Source organism: Leuresthes tenuis, unplaced genomic scaffold (assembly GCF_036924035.1).
Source record: "Leuresthes tenuis unplaced genomic scaffold, fLeuTen1.0.hap1 SCAF_32, whole genome shotgun sequence".
Classification (NCBI taxonomy): domain Eukaryota; kingdom Metazoa; phylum Chordata; class Actinopteri; order Atheriniformes; family Atherinopsidae; genus Leuresthes; species Leuresthes tenuis.
Window position 1 is genome coordinate 580,091 of NW_027325386.1, and position 14,378 is coordinate 594,468.

A 14,378-nucleotide genomic window follows, 5' to 3' on the forward strand; every position below is an offset into this window, starting at 1 on the left:
ACATAGTTTGAGTGAAGGAATTCATTTTATAGATAAAATCCCAAGAGTCTGCTGAGAAAAGAGAGTGAATACGAAGTAGACTTTAACACGGCTCTGGGAGCAATCCGAGTGCGGGCTAACCGGGAGAATTGCTTGAAAGAAACGCGACACCGAATGAGCGGTCAGAAAAAAGCCTCAATACGGTGTTCCCATGGTGTTTTTGTTGCTGCCTTGTCTTTTGCACAGAGTAAAAGACAAGGCAGCCATCGAATAGGGCCCGATTGTTCCTACTTGGTCAGCCGAGGAGCAAGGGGGGGGAGCAAGCGTCTCCACCAAGCAAAGCTCACCATGGGGAAGGTGGCTATGCCAACTAGCCTGATGCCCTGCTCCTGCAGTGACGGATAATCGTATTCTGGTTTCTCTTCATAACGTACAAGTCTTTCGCCTTTTACTAAAGACTTCCGTGGAGAGCAGCACTAATGAGTTGTTTCTATTTTTGGCAGGCTTTACCTTTGCGGGTGAAGCCCTTTTTGTCTGTGCAAAAGAAATCTTGTTACTGTGCAGAGTGACTTCTCTGAGTAGAGTCGCCTTACTTGTTGCGACTGTGCCGATGTTCGAAGCTGGAGTGCAAAGTTGTTGCTTGAATGGTGCTTGCTGGAGCGTGCGGGAGTGCAAATTTATACCATTTGAAAGGGCTGAAGAGTGCTCAGTGCAGCGGGTGGGCGGAGGTGCAAAGTGACACTCTGGCCACCTATGGCCATAAAAAGAACACCGCTACAAGTGCGCATTGTGCCAGGAAGGGCCCTCGGACGTGAACCAGTGGACAGTTATCGCTTCTCGGTCTTTTAGCTCAGATCAAGTGTAATATCTGTTCTTATCAGTTTAATTTCTGATATGTCCTCTATACGAGGACTACATATTAAATGGATTTTTAGCAATAGGAGTTGAAAAAGGAGCTTGCTCCGTTCACTCCAAACATCGACCCAGTACTGCAGTGCCGCTGGGAACGGTGCGCTCTTCTCTGCTCTAGTGAAAAAGCAAACAGCGGTGCAGGATGGAAGTTTCTTTTAGTCTGCTGAGAAGAGAGTGTGAATGCGAAGTAGACTTTAACACGGCTCTGGGAGCAAGCCGAGTGCGGGCTAACCGGGAGAATTGCTTGAAAGAAACGCGACACCGAATGAGCGGTCAGAAAAAAGCCTCAATACGGTGTTCCCATGGTGTTTTTGTTGCTGCCTTGTCTTTTGCACAGAGTAAAAGACAAGGCAGCCATCGAATAGGGCCCGATTGTCCCTACTTGGTCAGCCGAGGAGCAAGGGGGGGGAGCAAACGTCTCTACCAAGCAAAGCTCACCATGGGGAAGGTGGCTATGCCAACTAGCCTGATGCCCTGCTCCTGCAGTGACGGATAATCGTACTCTGGTTTCTCTTCATAACGTACAAGTCTTTCGCCTTTTACTAAAGACTTCCGTGGAGAGCAGCACTAGTGAGTTGTTTCTATTTTTGGCAGGCTTTACCTTTGCGGGTGAAGCCCTTTCTGTCTGTGCAAAAGAAATCTTGTTACTGTGCAGAGTGACTTCTCTGAGTAGAGTCGCCTTACTTGTTGCGACTGTGCTGACGTTGTTGCTTGAATGGTGCTTGCTGGAGCGTGCAGGAGTGCAAAGTTATACCATTTAAAAGGGCTGAAGAGTGCTCAGTGCGGAGGTGCAAAGTGACACTAAAAAGAACACCGCTACAAGTGCGCATTGTGCCAGGAAGGGCCCTCGGACGTGAACCAGTGGACAGTTATCGCTTCTCGGCCTTTTGGCTAAGATCAAGTGTGGTATCTGTTCTTATCAGTTTAATATTTGATATGTCCTCTATACGAGGACTACATATTAAATGGATTTTTAGCAATAGGAGTTGAAAAAGGAGCTGGCTCCGTTCACTCCAAGCATCGACCCGGTACTGCAGTGCCGCTGGGAACGGTGCGATCTTCTCTGCTCTTGTGAAAAAGCAAACAGCGGTGCAGGATGGAAGTTTCAGGGTCCTATTCGATGGCTGCAACACCTGAAAGAGATATTGATGCGAGACCTGATGAAAAGCTTTTTCAAAGTCTAAATTTAAGATGACAAGCCGGGTGTTTCTTTCTCTATCGTAATCAATGATGTCTCGAATCAGTACGAGGCTGTCAGTGAGTTGTCTCCCTGAGATTGCACAAGCCTGGTCTGGGTGAATTACCTCCTCTAAAACAGAGGACATCCGTGTCGCTAAAACCTTGCTAAAAAGTTTACAGTCAAAGTTTAAAAGTGTGATGGGCCTCCAATTCTTTAGGTCAGTCTTATCATTTTTTTTATAAAGTAGAGTCACTATTCCCACTCTAAAACTGTCAGGCAGTCGGTCGAGTTTTTCAAAATCTTTAAAAACATCTAAAATGTCTGATGATAAAAGGTCCCAAAAGGTCAGATAGAATTCTGCAGGAAGCCCGTCTAAACCCGGAGCTCGACTTCTCTTAAAACCTGTTAGGCATTTTTTTTAACTCTAAAGCAGTAAAATCCTGTGTCAAGTGTGCATTCTCTTTTACGGTTTTGTCAACGAATTTTAAAATTTCTGCCGATGTTTCCAAGTGCACTGGTTTCTCTTTGTACATGTTACTATAAAAGGTATGTACAGTTTCAATCATCTCTTGTGTGGATTTTGTTCAAAACCCATCTTCTCTTTTTAGATTTTGAATACACTCCTTTTTATTTATAACTTTCTTAAAAAAGTACCGTGTGCATTTTTCACCTTCCTCAATTTCCTGCTCCCTGCTTCTTACAAAAATTCCTTTACTCTTTATTTCTGCTAAAACTGACATTTCCTTTTTGACATCTTTGATTTCTTCATTAAAGTTTATGCCACACTGATTTAGTTTAAAGTAGCGCTGTAAGCGTTTCTGTTGTCCCATCATACATCTATTCTCTTTCCTTTTTTTACGTTTACCTTGCTGTTTAAAAAAAGTCTGGGTCGTTTCCTTCACCATTTCCCACCATTGTGCATGTGTTTCGTAGAGGTCTTGAAGGGTCTGCCACTCTTTATAACATTCCCTGTACTGACTGACTATGATTTCATCCTCCAACAGGGAACAGTTGAGTTTCCACAGACCACGTCCTACCGTCACACCAGAAGGGGGTGAAAGGGTGCAGGAGAGCATAAGGTGGTTTGAAAAGAAAACAGGGGTTAATCTAACATCAGTGGGTGGGCAATCTCTAGTAAAGAAATAATCGATGCGAGAGGCTCTGGTGCCATCATGACTAAACCAGGTGAAGCCCTCCTCTCTGGGATGCATGGTTTTAAAACAGTCAGTAAGCTTAAAATCCCTGCATATGCCCTGAAGTAAAATCGAAGTCTTATCCACTTTAAAATCTCCCCCTGCTCTTTTTCTATCTTTCCTGCTCAAGATACAGTTAAAATCCTGCTACAACTAAAGGTACTTGCCCTAGCATGTAAAGCTGTATATCTTCTAAAAGGTCATACCTGTCATTTTTCCATTGAAACCATAAATATTTAAGAGGTTAAAGTCTTGCCCCATAAAATTCAAGTGTGCTAAAAGTGCCCGTCCGTCTCTCACCACTGTGATACCTTTCACCAGAACATGCGGATTTTTAATTAGAATGGCCACACCATCATTTTTATTTTGATTTGAACCACTCCATATCGATAAATGGGGCCACATTTCCTCCCATTGTCTATGGTTTTTTAAAAAAGGTAGTCCACATTCTTGTATTAAAAACACATCTGATTTTATGGAGTCTAAGAAGGATAAAATACTCTGGGCTCTTGTCTTTGATTTCACACTTCTCACATTTAGTGTTGAGAAGGTGAGAACCATTAAAAGGATAAAGGAAAGTAGGTATGTCATTTTCGTTTTTCTAAGTTATCAAAACAAATTACACACTCAGGTTATTTCTTGGGAAACTAGCTCTTCCTTCATTTCTTTAGGTGAAAAGTGAGTAGGGTGATCTATATTTCCTTTTCGGACTCTCGGTGTTACCCGTTTGGGAGTAATTATGGCTGGACATTCACACCTACTTGCAGCCGAACACCACCTCTCCCGCTTTTGATGATGTATGGACCGGCATTCTTACCTTTTCTAACACATTTTCCAGCAATTATGGTTGGACATTCACACCTACTCACAGCCGAACAACTCCGCTACCGCAATTTCATGGTGTATAGTCAGGCATTCTCACCCTTTCTCATCAGCTTTTTGCAAATTATGATCTGACATTCACACCTACTTGCAGTCGAACAGCTCTGCTCCCGCTTTTGATTATGTTTGGTTAGATATTCGAAACTTTTCTTAACTGCTTTTTACAAACTTTGGTTGGACGTTCACACCTTCTTGCAGCCGAGCACCTCCGCTTCTGCTTTTGATAGTGTATATTTGGGCATACAAACCTTTTCTTACCCGCTTTTTACAAACCATGGTCGGGCTTTCACACCATCTCTTAGCTGAACAACTCCGCTCTCTCTTTTGATTGTGTACAGTCGGGTATTTTAACCTTTTCTTATCCGCTTTTTACAAACTATGGTCGGACATTCACACCTTACAGCGGAACACCTCCTCTCCCTCTTTTGATGGTGTATGTTTGGACATTGGAACCTTTTCTTACCCGCCTTTTACAAACTATGGTCGGACATTCAAACCTTCTTGTAGCCGAACACATCCACTCCTGCTTTTGATGATATATGGTTGGGCATTCGCACCTTTTCTTAACCATTTTTCAGTAATTATTGGTGGACATTCAGACCTTGAAGCTGAACCACCTCCGCTCCCTGTTTTGATCATGTATGGTCTGGCAATACTATCTTTTCTTACCCGTTTGTGAGTAATTATGGCTGGACATTCACACCTACTTGCAGCCGAACACCACCTCTCCCGCTTTTGATGATATATGGACCGGCATTCTTATCTTTTCTAACACATTTTCCAGCAATTATGGTCGGACATTCACACCTACTCACAGCCGAACAACTCCGCTACCGCATTTGATGGTGTATAGTCGGGCATTCTCACCCTTTCTCATCAGCTTTTTGCAAATTATGATCTGACATTCACACCTACTTGCAGTCGAACAGCTCTGCTCCCGCTTTTGATTATGTTTGGTTAGATATTCGAAACTTTTCTTAACTGCTTTTTACAAACTTTGGTTGGACGTTCACACCTTCTTGCAGCCGAACACCTCCGCTTCTGCTTTTGATAGTGTATATTAGGGCATACGAACCTTTTCTTACCCGCTTTTTACAAACCATGGTCGGACTTTCACACCATCTCTTAGCTGAACAACTCCGCTCCCTCTTTTGATTGTGTACAGTCGGGTATTTCAACCTTTTCTTACCCGGTTTTTACCAACTATGGTTTGGACATTCACACCTTCTTACAGCGGAACACCTCCGCTCCCTCTTTTGATGGTGTATGTTCGGGCATTCGGACCTTGTCTTACCCGCTTTTTACAAACTTTAGTCGAACATTCACACCTTTTTGCAGCTGAACACCACCTCTCCCGCTTTTGATGATGTATGTTCCGGCATTCTTACCTTTTCTAACACATTTTTCAGCAATTATGGTCGGACATTCACGCCTACTCAGAGCCGAACACCTCTGCTCCCGCATTTGATGGTGTATAGTCAGGCATTCTCACCTTTTCTCATCAGCTTTTTGCAAATTATGATCTGACATTCACACCTGCTTTTGATAATGTATGGTTGGGCATTCGCACCTTTTTTTACCCATTTTTCAGGAATTATGGGTGGACATTCACACCTTCTTGCAGCTGAACACCTCCTCTCCCGCTTATGATCATGTGCGGTTTGATATTCGAAAATTTTCATTCCTGTTTTAAAGCAATTATTGATGGACATTCAAACCTTCTTGTAGCCGAAAACATCCACTCCTGCTTTTGATGATGTATGGTTGGGCATTCGGACCCTTTTTTTACCCATTTTTCAGGAATTATGGGTAGACATTCAGAACTTCTTGCAGCCGAAAACCTCCGCTCACTCTTTTGATCATACATTGTCAGGCATTCGCACCTTGTCTTATCCGCTTTTTACAAACTTTAGTCGGACATTCACACCTTCTTGCAGCTGAACCACCTCCGCTCCCTGTTTTGATCATGTATGGTCTGGCAATACTACCTTTTCTTACCCGTTTGTGAGTAATTATGGCTGGACATTCACACCTACTTGCAGCCGAACACCACCTTTCTCGCTTTTGATGATGTATGGACCGGCATTCTTACCTTTTCTAACACATTTTTCAGCAATTATGGTCGGAGATTCACACCTACTCACAGCCGAAAAACCGTTCCCGCATTTGATGGTGTATAGTCAGGCATTCATACCTTTTCTTACCCGCTTTTTACAAACCATTTTTCAGTAATTATGGGTGGACATTCACACCTTCTTGCAGCTGAACACCTCCTCTCCCGCTTATGATCATGTGCGGTTTGATATTAGAAAATTTTCTTTCATGTTTTCTAGCAATTATTGATGGACATTCAGACCTTCTTGCAGCTGAACACCTCCGCTCCCTCTTTTGATCATACATTGTCGGGCATTCGCACCTTTTCTTACCCGCTTTTTACAAACCCTGGTCGGACTTTCACACCTTTTAGTAGCCGAATAACTCCGCTCCCGCTATTGATTGTGTACAGTCGGGTATTTTAACCTTTTCTTACCCGCTTTTTACCAACTATGGTCGGACATTCACACCTTCTTACAGCGGAACCCGTCCGCTCCCTCTTTTGATGGTGTATGTTCGGGCATTCAAACCTTTTCTTACCCGCTTTTTACAAACTATGGTCGGATATTCAAACCTTCTTGTAGCCGAACACATCCACTCCTGCTTTTGATGATGTATGGTTGGGCATTCGAACCTACTTGTTGCCCGCTTTTCATTAATTATGGGTGGACATTCACACCTTGTCGCAGCCAAACACCTCCGCTCACTGTTTTGATCATGTATGGTTTGACATTCGCACCTTCTCTCACCCGCTTTCTACTATGGTCGGCCATTCACAGCTTCCTCTACACCATACTTGTATGGTGGGATATTCACACCCACTTGCATCCGAAGACCTCCGCCCCCACTTTTGTTGATATTTAGTCGGTCATTCGCACCTTACCCGCTTTTGGCAAACTATGGCCTTCTTGCAGCCAAACACCTCTGATCTTGCTTTTGATGATGTAAGGTTGGGTATTCAGACGTTGCTTCACCTGCTTTTCACCAAATATAGTCGGACATTCACACCTTCTTGCAGCCGAACACTTCCGCTCCACCTTTTAGTGTTCTATGGGGTATTCACACCTTTTTTTTCACCGCATTTTATAGATTATGGTTGGAAATTCTCACCCACTCTCATCCGAAGATCTCTCCTTCCGCTTTTGTTAATATATAGTCGGGCATTCGAACCTTTTCTTACCCGCTTTTTACAAATTATGGTCGAACAGTCACACCTACTTGCAGCCGAATACTTCCGCTCCACCTTTTAGTGATGTATGGTTGGCATTTGCACCTTTTCTTACCCTCTTTTTATACTGATAGCTGAAGATTAAGTTGTTCTTTCTCAAACTACAAAATTTTTTTAATTTTTGAAATTTGATTTGAAGTGGATAAATAAGGAGGACAAACAGTTTTAAGTCAGGCTGATAGAAGGAATTAATTTTATAGCAAAATCTGTATTTCGTCATATGTCGAGAGATGCTTATTGCTGAAGAAGTTCTTTCTCATTCTACAAAGTACAACGTTGTTTATTGTTGAAACTTGATTAGACATGAATAAATATGAAGGACAAAGCAGTCTTAACTTGGTTTGAGTTAAGGAATTTGTTTTATAGGAGAATCCGAATTTGTGCATAACTCGTGAAATAGAGCTTATTTTCGGATTCCTGAAGAATAAGTCTGGTTCTTTCTCATAATACAAAGTTTGTTGTTTATTGTTGAAACTTCATCAGAAATGAAGAAATAAGAACAAACCGTTTTAAGTCAGTTTGATAGAAGTATTTCATTTTATAGCAAAATCTGTATTCCTTCATATCTCCTCGAGAGAAGCTAATTGCTGAAAATTAGTTCTGGTTCTTTTTCATACTACAAAATACAGTGTTGTTTATTGTTGAAACTAGATTAGAAGTAGATAAATATGAAGGACAAAGCAGTTTGAACTTGGTTTGAGAGAAGGAATTAATTTTATTGCAAAATCCGAATTCATGCATAACTCGTCACATAGATAGTGATGTGTCGTTCGTGAGCGATTCGTTCGATATAAACTAATTTTTTATATGACTCGGGAGTAACGAGTTGTCTCAGTGAGTGATTCGTTCATTTTCATGCAGTACCCTTCCTCACCACATGGCAGGCGGCAGCTTCATAAGCTCAGTCAGCAGGACAGGAAACAGTATTGATTCGTTCACGACTCAACTCCTCGGGAGACGGGTCCTCGCACAGGAAACAGTATTGATTCGTTCATGACTCAACTCCTCGGCTGACGGGTCCTTGCACAGGAAACAGTATTGATTTGTTTACGACTCCTTGGGTCTTCGTTCATTTGTCACGTTTCAAATTATACATTTCATTTGACAGGCTGAAGAGCAGTAGGCACAACGGTTCATTCACAAACCGGATCATTAATCTCAAAGACTATTCTACCATCAACAACTTGGAAGCCACAATCGACTCTATAGATGCAGAAAAAGCATTTGATGGAGTGAACTGGAAACTTTTATTCGCAGCATTAAACAAATTCGGGTTTGGGTCACACTTCATCAACTGGATAAGGATATTATATAGCTCCCCAAATGCAAGTGTCAGGACAAATGATCAAACTTCTCCAAGCTTCAGTCTGCAGAGAGGTACAAGACAAGGTTGCCCACTTTCTCCCTCACTTTTTGCTATTTTCATCAAACCTTTAGCAGCTTCTATCAGACAAGATAGAAATATTAAAGGCATCCAATCCCAAAATATTGAGCATAAAATAAGTCTTTATGCTGATGATGTATTACTTTTCCTTCAGAACTCACAGACGTCTCTCACTCACACGATCACACTCATAAATAAATTCTCAGCACTTTCTGACTACTCTATCAACTGGTCTAAGACCAAAGTTCTACCCATTAACTGCAGGGTCCAGAATATACCTGTGATCACTATACAGTCAGGAAATATTCGATATTTAGGCATAAACATTTACTCCAGGCTCTCAGAGCTAACAAAGCTAAATTATGTGCAATTATTAAAGATAGAGATCTCTCTCGTTGGAAGTCCTCACCTATATCACTTATGGGGAGAGTTACAACCATTAAAATGATGATACTACCAAAAGTTAACTATTTGTTCTCAATGATCCCCATAAAACCATCTGCTACTTGGTTTAAGTCACTAGATTCATGCATCTCCAAATTTCTGTGGAAAAACAAACCACCACGTATTAGTTTAAAAACCCTATAGAAGACCAAGGACAGTGGTGGATTAGATTTACCTCATTTTCAGCACTATTCCTTAGCCAATAGGTTACAATATATATCAAAATGGTTTAAACCTTGTTGTTGTCACAGTTCCCAGAGACGTTGTAATTGTTGAGGATTCTATATTCACCCCGTCACTAGAGGCACCTGTTGCAGATTGATGAAACTGAATCTTCTTCTCTGTTCATTGCTGGCATCATTCCCAGCATCGTAAGTGTTCGTGGCATTGTTAGCCTCTTCTTCTGGATCTTGATATCGAGCATCCTTTTGTATTTCTGGTTTGTCAGTCCTCTCTCTTCGTTCACCGGAGTCTTCGTCTCTTTGTCCTTGAGTTTGGTGATTTTTTTTTCTTTTGATGCCTTGAGACAGTGTGACAGGTGATACCACGTGGGAGATCCTTTAACTTGGACTGCTGTCCCTGTGCTGCGAAATGGCTGTGCTGCTCAAATGGTCTCTCCTTCATCATATACACAGTTATTTATACATCACCTTCCACCATGAAGCGTTATCCCTTTTTGTTTCTCTCTTTGTTCTTAAAATGCTGTTATGCATGTCTAAACCAATCCATTAAATTAGATCATTTTGGCAGTAAAGCGATCTACAATGTGCTTGGTTGCAAAGCTGCTCATCTGTGGTAAACAGCTCTTCAGAAAGGCATTCTTCAATTGATTTCACTAATTTTATGTAATAATTTTGTGATTTCCTACAAAACTACACTTCTTCTCCCATCTGTCTGAGTATTTAATATTGTCTGGGTCCCGTTAAAACATGTATTTTTCCCATCTAATTCCTTGTTTGCTTTAAAACAACTATTCCCCATTTTCTATCCCTTCAGTAGCCAACCAGTTTGTATGGAGTACACTGGAAAACTTGACTGATCAGTAAAACACTGCTTTTGTTGTCGCCGCAAGGCTTCCCCCGTCGGTTGTTTCACTGAGACACTACTGAGTAACTATAACCCAACACAGTTTATACACATAACATTCATATACATACTAACAAACAAACAATTATTTATCGCAATTTTTTCATCTCTGTTTGAACGTACACCCAGGTAAATATTCCTGTAGTCTTCTCATACCGACTATGGACCCATTCATTGTTTAACTTCACTGTTTTGCAAATCCTAATTGAATATTACACATTGACATTGAACTTTACTGGATAAGCAGGTCTTCATTGCATTCAGCAGCCTATATGTGAGCATCTATGTGTAAGCTGTTCTTCTTTGCATTTATCAGCAACAAGCCATTCTTCATTGCACATGCATATGAAAATAGTAAAACAATTCCAATGCGTTAGCGAAACCTTCTATATCAGGAGTGTCCATCATAATGCTGGGAATAGAACCTCTTTCCCAGAATAGTTCAACCTTCATTACTCAACTGAGCATAACTCCGCAATGAGCACATTTCAAAGTATCATTCCTCTACATGTATTCAAAAATCCATGTGTAAATGTTTAATATTTCTTATATTTGTTGAGGTCATTCTGTGTGCATGTGGCCTAAACCCAATCTCTGTGTGGCAATTTTAATTTAAACAAGTTGAACTCTGCCTCTGATCATTTAAAAAAGGTGTGTACCAATATCAACCTTTCTCAGGTAATTACTGATCCTACTAAACCAAACTTAAGAGATCCTTCAAGGTTGTCCTTGATTGGCTCAATCTTAACAAATCAAAGGTAGAAAATCCGCAGTATCTGAACTTGGTGTTAGTTATCACTGCTCAATAGCTTGTATCAGAATTGCAAAAATGAAAACATTAGGTCCACGGTTGGTATCCAGATCCTGAAACATCTCCATGAGCAGGCTTTTTTTTAACTGATCTGTTGAATAGTTCAGGACACTGTTAAAATCCCAGATGAAGATCTAGCACTTGACCATTTTTGTAAATCTTCTAATTCTATAGTTGATAAACACGCCCCTTTTAAAAAGTATAGAACTTAGAACAGGTCTAGTCCCTGGCTTTCGGCAGAACTGTCTTCTTTACTTTTTTTTTTTTTCCCCTTGTCCTGTTCAGCATTATGGCAGCAGAATTGTAGTCTGAATACCTTTGATGCCAAACAGATTAGCTTTGCCAAGGGAAGTTTTATAAATGTAAAGCTCCCCTTGATGCCCATTTATTTATTTCTGTTTACAATATATGACATGTAATAGAACTGAACCGGACCGGGGGACAAGGAAAGAAGAAGAGGAAAGAAGAGGAAAGAGAACAAAAATAGAAACAAAAACCAGACAACCAGCTGCTACACCTGTAAAAAACAAAACAGACAACAATCCATGGCCTCTGAGGGGATTCCAGCCTTAGCGCCACCAGGAGCACCTGAAAGCAGACAAGCAGAGAAAAAACAAACACACAAACAAACAAAAACAAGCACAAGAAGCGGCAATCGCATACAACACAGCTGTGGATATAGATGACCTGAGACGACATGATAATACATCAACTGCTTAGCGACCATGCTACTGGACTAATGAATGTGTGTGTGTGTGTGCGAGAACATGCAACACCCATGGCGCAGGACCTACATGATAACCGTGCTTAGTTATGAGTGTATAAGCGTACAGGGCCACAATCCACAGCCCCCCCAAGCAATCAGAAGCAGGCAGAGAGGGCCACAAGACCCAGGCCACCAGCAGCCCCCACAGAGCACAGAACCCAGGAAGCCCACCGCAGGGGCAACCATGCATTCACCCAGAAGACTGCAGAGGAATCCCCCGGAAAGAGCCCCCATAAGCATAGGGCAGAGGCCCTCCGGGAGCCTTTTCCTTCAGAACTCACAGACGTCTCTCACTCACACGATCACACTCATAAATAAATTCTCAGCACTTTCTGACTACTCTATCAACTGGTCTAAGACCAAAGTTCTGCCCATTAACTGCAGGGTCCAGAATATACCTGTGATCACTTTACAGTCAGGAAATATTAGATATTTAGGCATAAACATTTCCTCCAGGCTCTCAGAGCTAACAAAGCTAAATTATGTGCAATTATTAAAGAGAGTAGAGGACGATCTCTCTCGTTGGAAGTCCTCACCTATATCACTTATGGGGAGAGTTACAACCATTAAAATGATGATACTACCAAAAGTTAACTATTTGTTCTCAATGATCCCCATAAAACCATCTGCTACTTGGTTTAAGTCACTAGATTCATGCATCTCCAAATTTCTGTGGAAAAACAAACCACCACGTATTAGTTTAAAAACCCTATAGAAGACCAAGGACAGTGGTGGATTAGATTTACCTCATTTTCAGCACTATTCCTTAGCCAATAGGTTACAATATATATCAAAATGGTTTAAACCTTGTTGTTGTCACAGTTCCCAGAGACGTTGTAATTGTTGAGGATTCTATATTCACCCCCTCATTAGAGGCACGTGTTGCAGATTGATGACACTGAATCTTCTTCTCTGTTCATTGCTGGCATCATTCCCAGCATCGTAAGTGTTCGTGGCATTGTTAGCCTCTTCTTCTGGATCTTGATATCGAGCATCCTTTTGTATTTCTGGTTTGTCAGTCCTCTCTCTTCGTTCACCGGAGTCTTCGTCTCTTTGTCCTTGAGTTTGGTGATTTTTTCTTCTTTTGATGCCTTGAGACAGTGTGACAGGTGATACCACGTGGGAGATCCTTTAACTTGGACTGCTGTCCCTGTGCTGCGAAATGGCTGTGCTGCTCAAATGGTCTCTCCTTCATCATATACACAGTTATTTATACATCACCTTCCACCATGAAGCGTTGTCCCTTTTTGTTTCTCTCTTTGTTCTTAAAATGCTGTTATGCATGTCTAAACCAATCCATTAAATTAGATCATTTTGGCAGTAAAGCGATCTACAATGTGCTTGGTCGCAAAGCTGCTCATCTGTGGTAAACAGCTCTTCAGAAAGGCATTCTTCAATTGATTTCACTAATTTTATGTAATAATTTTGTGATTTCCTACAAAACTACACTTCTTCTCCCATCTGTCTGAGTATTTAATATTGTCTGGGTCCCGTTAAAACATGTATTTTTCCCATCTAATTCCTTGTTTGCTTTAAAACAAGTATTCCCCATTTTCTATCCCTTCAGTAGCCAACCAGTTTGTATGGAGTACACTGGAAAACTTGACTGATCAGAAAAACACTGCTTTTGTTGTCACCGCAAGGCTTCCCCCGTCGGTTGTTTCACTGAGACACCACTGAGTAACTATAACCCAACACAGTTTATACACATAACATTCATATACATACTAACAAACAAACAATTATTTATCGCAATTTTTTCATCTCTGTTTGAACGTACACCCAGGTAAATATTCCTGTAGTCTTCTCATACCGACTATGGACCCATTCATTGTTTAACTTCACTGTTTTGCAAATCCTAATTGAATATTACACATTGACATTGAACTTTACTGGATAAGCGGGTCTTCATTGCATTCAGCAGCCTATATGTGAGCATCTATGTGTAAGCTGTTCTTCTTTGCATTTATCAGCAACAAGCAATTCTTCATTGCACATGCATATGAAAATAGTAAAACAATTCCAATGCGTTAGCGAAACCTTCTATATCAGGAGTGTCCATTATGACGCTGGGAATAGAACCTCTTTCCCAGAATAGTTCAACCTTCATTACTCAACTGAGCATAACTCCGCAATAAGCACATTTCAAAGTATCATTCCTCTACATGTATTCAAAAATCCATGTGTAAATGTTTAATATTTCTTATATTTGTTGAGGTCATTCTGTGTGCATGTGGCCTAAACCCAATCTCTGTGTGGCAATTTTAATTTAAACAAGTTGAACTCTGCCTCTGATCATTTAAAAAAGGTGTGTACCAATATCAACCTTTCTCAGGTAATTACTGATCCTACTAAACCAAACTTAAGAGATCCTTCAAGGTTGTCCCTGATTGGCTCAATCTTAACAAATCAAAGGTAG

General features: G+C 41.1%; 4 non-coding genes across 4 annotated transcripts; all 4 read left to right on the forward strand.

Annotated features, from left to right (window-relative positions):
* The first annotated feature begins 386 nt into the window (after window positions 1–386).
* Window positions 387–500, forward strand: LOC140285196 (U5 spliceosomal RNA). The gene has a single exon (XR_011910334.1). It is a non-coding gene; the product is annotated as a U5 spliceosomal RNA (small nuclear RNA).
* A 308-nt stretch (window positions 501–808) lies between these two features.
* LOC140285174 (U2 spliceosomal RNA) lies at window positions 809–999 on the forward strand. The gene has a single exon (XR_011910314.1). It is a non-coding gene; the product is annotated as a U2 spliceosomal RNA (small nuclear RNA).
* Window positions 1,000–1,389: 390 nt separating this feature from the next.
* Window positions 1,390–1,503, forward strand: LOC140285193 (U5 spliceosomal RNA). Its single transcript, XR_011910331.1, has one exon. It is a non-coding gene; the product is annotated as a U5 spliceosomal RNA (small nuclear RNA).
* A 259-nt stretch (window positions 1,504–1,762) lies between these two features.
* LOC140285194 (U2 spliceosomal RNA) lies at window positions 1,763–1,953 on the forward strand. The gene has a single exon (XR_011910332.1). It is a non-coding gene; the product is annotated as a U2 spliceosomal RNA (small nuclear RNA).
* Window positions 1,954–14,378: the final 12,425 nt, after the last annotated feature.